This window comes from Chrysoperla carnea, chromosome 3 (genome assembly GCF_905475395.1).
Source record: "Chrysoperla carnea chromosome 3, inChrCarn1.1, whole genome shotgun sequence".
NCBI lineage: Eukaryota > Metazoa > Arthropoda > Insecta > Neuroptera > Chrysopidae > Chrysoperla > Chrysoperla carnea.
Window position 1 is genome coordinate 79,954,651 of NC_058339.1, and position 9,021 is coordinate 79,963,671.

The following is a 9,021-nucleotide window of genomic DNA, read 5'->3' on the forward strand; positions in this document are numbered from 1 at the left end:
ATCATTTGAGTTTAAAGCAACGGGTTTTATATCTTTGAGATATATAATAAAAGTGCATGTCAATAAAAATAATTTGAGTTTGAAGCAGCGGGTTCTATATCTTTAAGATATGTAAGAATGGAAGTGCAATTAATTTTATAAATTTGTGGTGCATAAATAAAAAACAAAAATTATATATATTCAAAATATACTGGATGGTAATCAGTTTGGTTTATTTTGTATATTGTATTTTTGTTTTTTTTTGAGAATATAAGAATGGAAGTGCATGAAAGTCTCAAACATATGATATAGTATGGTATAATAAGTATAAGTTGATTATTTTTCATACTGTCCGTGTATCATTCAACAAAGGTGGTGTAGAGTTGTATATGGCTTGGTATGACGTTGTTTGCAATTCTATGGACACTATGATATTACGGAATAACAGATAGAAGAATAACACTTATCGTATATGTATCATTTATTTCATTTATGTATGTTGACTATTAAAATTAATTTGTGGTGCATGAATAAAAAACAAAAATTATATATATTCAAAATATACTGGATGGTAATCAGTTTGGTTTATTTTGTATATTGTATTTTTGTTTTTTTTGAGAATATAAGAATGGAAGTGCATGAAAGTCTCACACATATGATATAGTATGGTATAATAAGTATAAGTTGATTATTTTTCATACTGTCCGTGTATCATTCAACAAAGGTGGTGTAGAGTTGTATATGGCTTGGTATGACGTTGTTTGCAATTCTATGGACACTATGATATTACGGAATAACAGATAGAAGAATAACACTTATCGTATATGTATCATTTATTTCATTTATGTATGTTGACTATTAAAATTAATTTGTGGTGCATGAATAAAAAACAAAAATTATATATATTCAAAATATACTGGATGGTAATCAGTTTGGTTTATTTTGTATATTGTATTTTTGTTTTTTTTGAGAATATAAGAATGGAAGTGCATGAAAGTCTCACACATATGCTATAGTATGGTATAATAAGTATAAGTTGATTATTTTTCATACTGTCCGTGTATCATTCAACAAAGGTGGTGTAGAGTTGTATATGGCTTGGTATGACGTTGTTTGCAATTCTATGGACACTATGATATTACGGAATAACAGATAGAAGAATAACACTTATCGTATATGTATCATTTATTTCATTTATGTATGTTGACTATTAAAATTAATTTGTGGTGCATGAATAAAAAACAAAAATTATATATATTCAAAATATACTGGATGGTAATCAGTTTGGTTTATTTTGTATATTGTATTTTTGTTTTTTTTTTTTTTTTTTGGTAGTAATGTTTCGAAAATGTATATGCTTCTTATATTTTTTTTGTACATTGTATAAAAATTGTAATCAATTATTTAATATATGTATAGAAAAAAATAATAGCAAAAACATTTTACAATTATTACATTAAAAAATTTTTTTTTTACACAAGCATGCATATTTATTATTATATGAAATTTTATTTCAGTTTTAATAAATATGTGTTGAAATGAATAATAATATAATCTTATATATATTGATAATAGTCTGGATGGTAATCAGTTTGGATTATTTTGATATTAAATATTGTATTATTATTTTTGTAAAAAAAAAAAACTCTATATGTATATCTTTTTATATCAATATTTTTTTAATTCTTATTTTTATTAAATTATTGATTATAAATAGAATAACATATAAATTTTTTTTTGTCAAAGCAAGTTCATGGGCTATAAGTTTTAAACTTTACACTCTGATATGAGCACACAATATTTATATAAAAATTATTTATTATAAATAATATTACATTGACTCACCTCATACCAAGCGAGAATATTAAGTGTTATTATAACGTTTTTTATTTGAAATTAACTTTTTAAATAAAATTAAAAAATAAATGACGCTTTCAATCTAGCGACGAGTATGAGAAAATGTTTGAAATATTTTAAGACCCATTTGGTGATGGTCTGACAAAAATCATAAATTTTATTATTTTTTTTTTTTTTATTCAATAATATTTATTATGAATAACATGTTGTGTATTTCTTTTTGTAAAAGCAAAAAAATTATATAAATGACATAATAAATATATATTTGAAAAAAAAAAATTAATATAGAATATCTCATATGTTTTTTCTATTAATTTTAAAACAATAGAGATATTATTTTTTTGTTTTATTCAATAATATTTATTATGAATAACATGTTATATATTTCTTTTTGTAAAAGCAAAAAATTATATAAATGACATAATAAATATATATTTGAAAAAAAAAAAAAATTAATATAGAATATCTCATATGTTTTTTCTATTAATTTTAAAACAATAGAGATATTAAAAAAAAATTTATATCAGTAATGGGTGAGACCATCTGATATTTAAAATGAAATTGTAATATTATTATATATTAATAATTATTATATGAAAATTTTTTTCTTATAATAATAAGAAGCAAAAAAAATATCATATTTTATTATTATATATTTAATATTATAAATACAAATAGTTCCCTGGTTGATCCTGCCAGTAGTCATATGCTTGTCTCAAAGATTAAGCCATGCATGTCTCAGTACAAGCCAAATTAAGGTGAAACCGCGAAAGGCTCATTATATCAGTTATGGTTCCTTAGATCGTACCCACATTTACTTGGATAACTGTGGTAATTCTAGAGCTAATACATGCAAACAGAGTTCCGACCAGAGATGGAAGGAATGCTTTTATTAGATCAAAACCAATCAGTGTAAATTTTAATTTGCATTGTTTAATTTGGTGACTCTGAATAACTTTAAGCTGATCGCACGGTCTAGTACCGGCGACGCATCTTTCAAATGTCTGCCTTATCAACTGTCGATGGTAGGTTCTGCGCCTACCATGGTTGTAACGGGTAACGGGGAATCAGGGTTCGATTCCGGAGAGGGAGCCTGAGAAACGGCTACCACATCCAAGGAAGGCAGCAGGCGCGCAAATTACCCACTCCCGGCACGGGGAGGTAGTGACGAAAAATAACGATACGGGACTCACCGAGGCCCCGTAATCGGAATGAGTACACTTTAAATCCTTTAACGAGGATCCATTGGAGGGCAAGTCTGGTGCCAGCAGCCGCGGTAATTCCAGCTCCAATAGCGTATATTAAAGTTGTTGCGGTTAAAAAGCTCGTAGTCGAATCTGTGTCCTACACTGTTGGTACAATGCTCGCATTGTTTAACTAGCATGTTATGTGGGACGTCCTACCGGTGGGTGGTACAGATTATGTATAAAATATTATATTTTAATGTTATTATTTATTTAATGCATTTTATATATATATATATATTTTTATTATGTGATTTGTCGTAAGTGTTTAACCGTTAAGAGCGGTGGCAGCCCCCAATTGCAATCCCGTCGCGCTGCTCTTAATTGAGTGTCGAGGTGGGCCGGTACGTTTACTTTGAACAAATTAGAGTGCTTAAAGCAGGCTCAAATTTTGCCTGAATATTGTGTGCATGGAATAATGGAATAGGATCTCGGTTCTATTTTGTTGGTTTTCGGAATATCCGAGATAATGATTAATACGGACAGATGGGGGCATTCGTATTGCGACGTGAGAGGTGAAATTCTTGGATCGTGGCAAGACGGACAGAAGCGAAAGCATTTGCCAAAAATGTTTTGATTGATCAAGAACGAAAGTTAGAGGTTCGAAGGCGATCAGATACCGCCCTAGTTCTAACCATAAACGATGCCAGCTAGCGATCCGCCGAAGTTCCTCCAATGACTCGGCGGGCAGCTTCCGGGAAACCAAAGCTTTTGGGTTCCGGGGGAAGTATGGTTGCAAAGCTGAAACTTAAAGGAATTGACGGAAGGGCACCACCAGGAGTGGAGCCTGCGGCTTAATTTGACTCAACACTGAGAAACTCACCAGGTCCAGACACAATAAGGATTGACAGATTGAGAGCTCTTTCTTGATTTTGTGGGTGGTGGTGCATGGCCGTTTTTAGTTGGTGGAGCGATTTGTCTGGTTAATTCCGATAACGAACGAGACTCTAGCCTACTAATTAAGCTGTAAACAATAATTCTTAATTAATTTATAATTTTTAATTTATTAATCATTAAAATAGTTTTATTGTATTATAGCTTCTTAGAGGGATAAATGACTTTTAAGTCATATGAGAATGAGCAATAACAGGTCTGTGATGCCCTTAGATGTTCTGGGCCGCACGCGCGCTACACTGAAGGAATCAGCGTGTCATGTCCCAGGCCGAAAGGTCCGGGTAACCCGCTGAACCTCCTTCGTGCTAGGGATTGGGGCTTGCAATTGTTCCCCATGAACGAGGAATTCCCAGTAAGCGCGAGTCATAAGCTCGCGTTGATTACGTCCCTGCCCTTTGTACACACCGCCCGTCGCTACTACCGATTGAATGATTTAGTAAGATCTTTGGACTGGCACGCAGGAATATTTCTGATATTTCTGATATGTTGCTGGGAAAATTGATCAAACTTAGTCATTTAGAGGAAGTAAAAGTCGTAACAAGGTTTCCGTAGGTGAACCTGCGGAAGGATCATTATTAAAATATATATATATAAAATATATAAAAATATATTTTTTGTATTGTTTTTAAATCCAATTTTTAAAACAATAAGAATAATAAAAAAAATTATTAGAAAAAGGATATTTTTATAAATTAAAATAAAATAGTAAAAGAAAAACAATATATATATATATATATATATGTATATTTTTTACATATTTTTATTTTAATTCTTCATATCAATTTTATAATTTTTTTATATTTATTTGTTTTAAAAACATTTTGTTTTGTACCAAATATATATTATAATAATAATATAATATATGTATACATATGTATACATATTTATATATATATTAAATATATATTAAATATATAATTTTTATTCGCAAGTTGATATGATAAAATACAATCATATTAGCGATTCAATTGGAGACTGTATAATGTTGTTGTTCGATTGAAATAAAGAATTTCAACAGGGTTAAGCGAATAATTATATGTATATACACATTTTTTATGTATTGAAATAAATTAATAATAATTTCATTAATAAATATTATATATTATAATTATTATTATTATTAATAATAATAATAAATATATGATTATTTAATTGATTATTATAATTATTTATTTAAAATCTAGCTAGCACTAATATTTTTTAATATATACATTAAATATAAATTTTTTTTTTACACATGCATACATATTTATTATTATATGAAATTTTATCTCAGTTTTAATAAATATGTATTGAAATGAATAATAATACAATGTTATATATATTGATAATAGTCTGGATGGTAATCGGTTTGGATTATTTTAATATTAAATATTGTATTATTATTTTTGTAAGAAAAATCTCTATATGTATATCTATTTATATCAATAATATTTTTATTTTTATTAAATTATTGATTATAAAATAGAATAACATATAAATTGTTTTTTGTCAAAGCAAGTTCATGGGCTATAAGTTTTAAACTTTACACTCTGATATGAGCACACAATATTTATATAAAAATTATTTATTATAAATAATATTACATTGACTCACCTCATACCAAGCGAGAATATTAAGTGTTATTATAACGTTTTTTATTTGAAATTAACTTTTTAAATAAAATTAAAAAATAAATGACGCTTTCAATCTAGCGACGAGTATGAGAAAATGTTTGAAATATTTTAAGACCCATTTGGTGATGGTCTGACAAAAATCATAAATTTTATTATTTTTTTTTTTTTATTCAATAATATTTATTATGAATAACATGTTGTGTATTTCTTTTTGTAAAAGCAAAAAAAATTATATAAATGACATAATAAATATATATTTGAAAAAAAAAAATTAATATAGAATATCTCATATGTTTTTTCTATTAATTTTAAAACAATAGAGATATTATTTTTTTGTTTTATTCAATAATATTTATTATGAATAACATGTTATATATTTCTTTTTGTAAAAGCAAAAAATTATATAAATGACATAATAAATATATATTTGAAAAAAAAAAAAAATTAATATAGAATATCTCATATGTTTTTTCTATTAATTTTAAAACAATAGAGATATTAAAAAAAAATTTATATCAGTAATGGGTGAGACCATCTGATATTTAAAATGAAATTGTAATATTATTATATATTAATAATTATTATATGAAAATTTTTTTCTTATAATAATAAGAAGCAAAAAAAATATCATATTTTATTATTATATATTTAATATTATAAATACAAATAGTTCCCTGGTTGATCCTGCCAGTAGTCATATGCTTGTCTCAAAGATTAAGCCATGCATGTCTCAGTACAAGCCAAATTAAGGTGAAACCGCGAAAGGCTCATTATATCAGTTATGGTTCCTTAGATCGTACCCACATTTACTTGGATAACTGTGGTAATTCTAGAGCTAATACATGCAAACAGAGTTCCGACCAGAGATGGAAGGAATGCTTTTATTAGATCAAAACCAATCAGTGTAAATTTTAATTTGCATTGTTTAATTTGGTGACTCTGAATAACTTTAAGCTGATCGCACGGTCTAGTACCGGCGACGCATCTTTCAAATGTCTGCCTTATCAACTGTCGATGGTAGGTTCTGCGCCTACCATGGTTGTAACGGGTAACGGGGAATCAGGGTTCGATTCCGGAGAGGGAGCCTGAGAAACGGCTACCACATCCAAGGAAGGCAGCAGGCGCGCAAATTACCCACTCCCGGCACGGGGAGGTAGTGACGAAAAATAACGATACGGGACTCACCGAGGCCCCGTAATCGGAATGAGTACACTTTAAATCCTTTAACGAGGATCCATTGGAGGGCAAGTCTGGTGCCAGCAGCCGCGGTAATTCCAGCTCCAATAGCGTATATTAAAGTTGTTGCGGTTAAAAAGCTCGTAGTCGAATCTGTGTCCTACACTGTTGGTACAATGCTCGCATTGTTTAACTAGCATGTTATGTGGGACGTCCTACCGGTGGGTGGTACAGATTATGTATAAAATATTATATTTTAATGTTATTATTTATTTAATGCATTTTATATATATATATATATTTTTATTATGTGATTTGTCGTAAGTGTTTAACCGTTAAGAGCGGTGGCAGCCCCCAATTGCAATCCCGTCGCGCTGCTCTTAATTGAGTGTCGAGGTGGGCCGGTACGTTTACTTTGAACAAATTAGAGTGCTTAAAGCAGGCTCAAATTTTGCCTGAATATTGTGTGCATGGAATAATGGAATAGGATCTCGGTTCTATTTTGTTGGTTTTCGGAATATCCGAGATAATGATTAATACGGACAGATGGGGGCATTCGTATTGCGACGTGAGAGGTGAAATTCTTGGATCGTGGCAAGACGGACAGAAGCGAAAGCATTTGCCAAAAATGTTTTGATTGATCAAGAACGAAAGTTAGAGGTTCGAAGGCGATCAGATACCGCCCTAGTTCTAACCATAAACGATGCCAGCTAGCGATCCGCCGAAGTTCCTCCAATGACTCGGCGGGCAGCTTCCGGGAAACCAAAGCTTTTGGGTTCCGGGGGAAGTATGGTTGCAAAGCTGAAACTTAAAGGAATTGACGGAAGGGCACCACCAGAAGTGGAGCCTGCGGCTTAATTTGACTCAACACTGAGAAACTCACCAGGTCCAGACACAATAAGGATTGACAGATTGAGAGCTCTTTCTTGATTTTGTGGGTGGTGGTGCATGGCCGTTTTTAGTTGGTGGAGCGATTTGTCTGGTTAATTCCGATAACGAACGAGACTCTAGCCTACTAATTAAGCTGTAAGCAATAATTCTTAATTTATTTATAATACTTAATTTATTAATCGTTAAAATAGTTTTATTGTATTATAGCTTCTCAGAGGGATAAATGACTTTTAAGTCATATGAGAATGAGCAATAACAGGTCTGTGATGCCCTTAGATGATCTGGGCCGCACGCGCGCTACAATGGTCGTATCAGCATGTGATACATAATCCTTAGTCGAAAGATTTGGGTAATCTTTTGAAATTCGACCATTGTTGGAATTGTGTATTGTAATTATTACACATGAACGAGGAATCTCTAGTAAGTGCGAGTCATCAACTGGCGTTGATTACGTCCCTGCCCTTTGTACACACCGCCCGTCGCTACTACCGATTGAATGATTTAGTAAGATCTTTGGACTGGCACGCAGGAATATTTCTGATATTTCTGATATGTTGCTGGGAAAATTGATCAAACTTAGTCATTTAGAGGAAGTAAAAGTCGTAACAAGGTTTCCGTAGGTGAACCTGCGGAAGGATCATTATTAAAATATATATATATAAAATATATAAAAATATATTTTTTGTATTGTTTTTAAATCCAATTTTTAAAACAATAAGAATAATAAAAAAAATTATTAGAAAAAGGATATTTTTATAAATTAAAATAAAATAGTAAAAGAAAAACAATATATATATATATATATATATGTATATTTTTTACATATTTTTATTTTAATTCTTCATATCAATTTTATAATTTTTTTATATTTATTTGTTTTAAAAACATTTTGTTTTGTACCAAATATATATTATAATAATAATATAATATATGTATACATATGTATACATATTTATATATATATTAAATATATATTAAATATATAATTTTTATCCGCAAGTTGATATGATAAAATACAATCATATTAGCGATTCAATTGGAGACTGTATAATGTTGTTGTTCGATTGAAATAAAGAATTTCAACAGGGTTAAGCGAATAATTATATGTATATACACATTTTTTATGTATTGAAATAAATTAATAATAATTTCATTAATAAATATTATATATTATAATTATTATTATTATTAATAATAATAATAAATATATGATTAATTAATTGATTATTATAATTATTTATTTAAAATCTAGCTAGCACTAATATTTTTTAATATATACATTAAATATATATTTATTTTTAAGTAATAATAATATTTATATGTATTTTTTATTAAAAAAGATTACCCTAAACGGTGGATCACTT

At 29.0% G+C, this 9,021-nt stretch overlaps 2 pseudogenes; both read left to right on the forward strand.

Moving 5' to 3' along the window:
- The first annotated feature begins 2,515 nt into the window (after positions 1–2,515).
- On the forward strand, positions 2,516–4,549 carry LOC123297055 (annotated as a pseudogene).
- A 1,712-nt stretch (positions 4,550–6,261) lies between these two features.
- Positions 6,262–8,300, forward strand: LOC123297058 (annotated as a pseudogene).
- Positions 8,301–9,021: the final 721 nt, after the last annotated feature.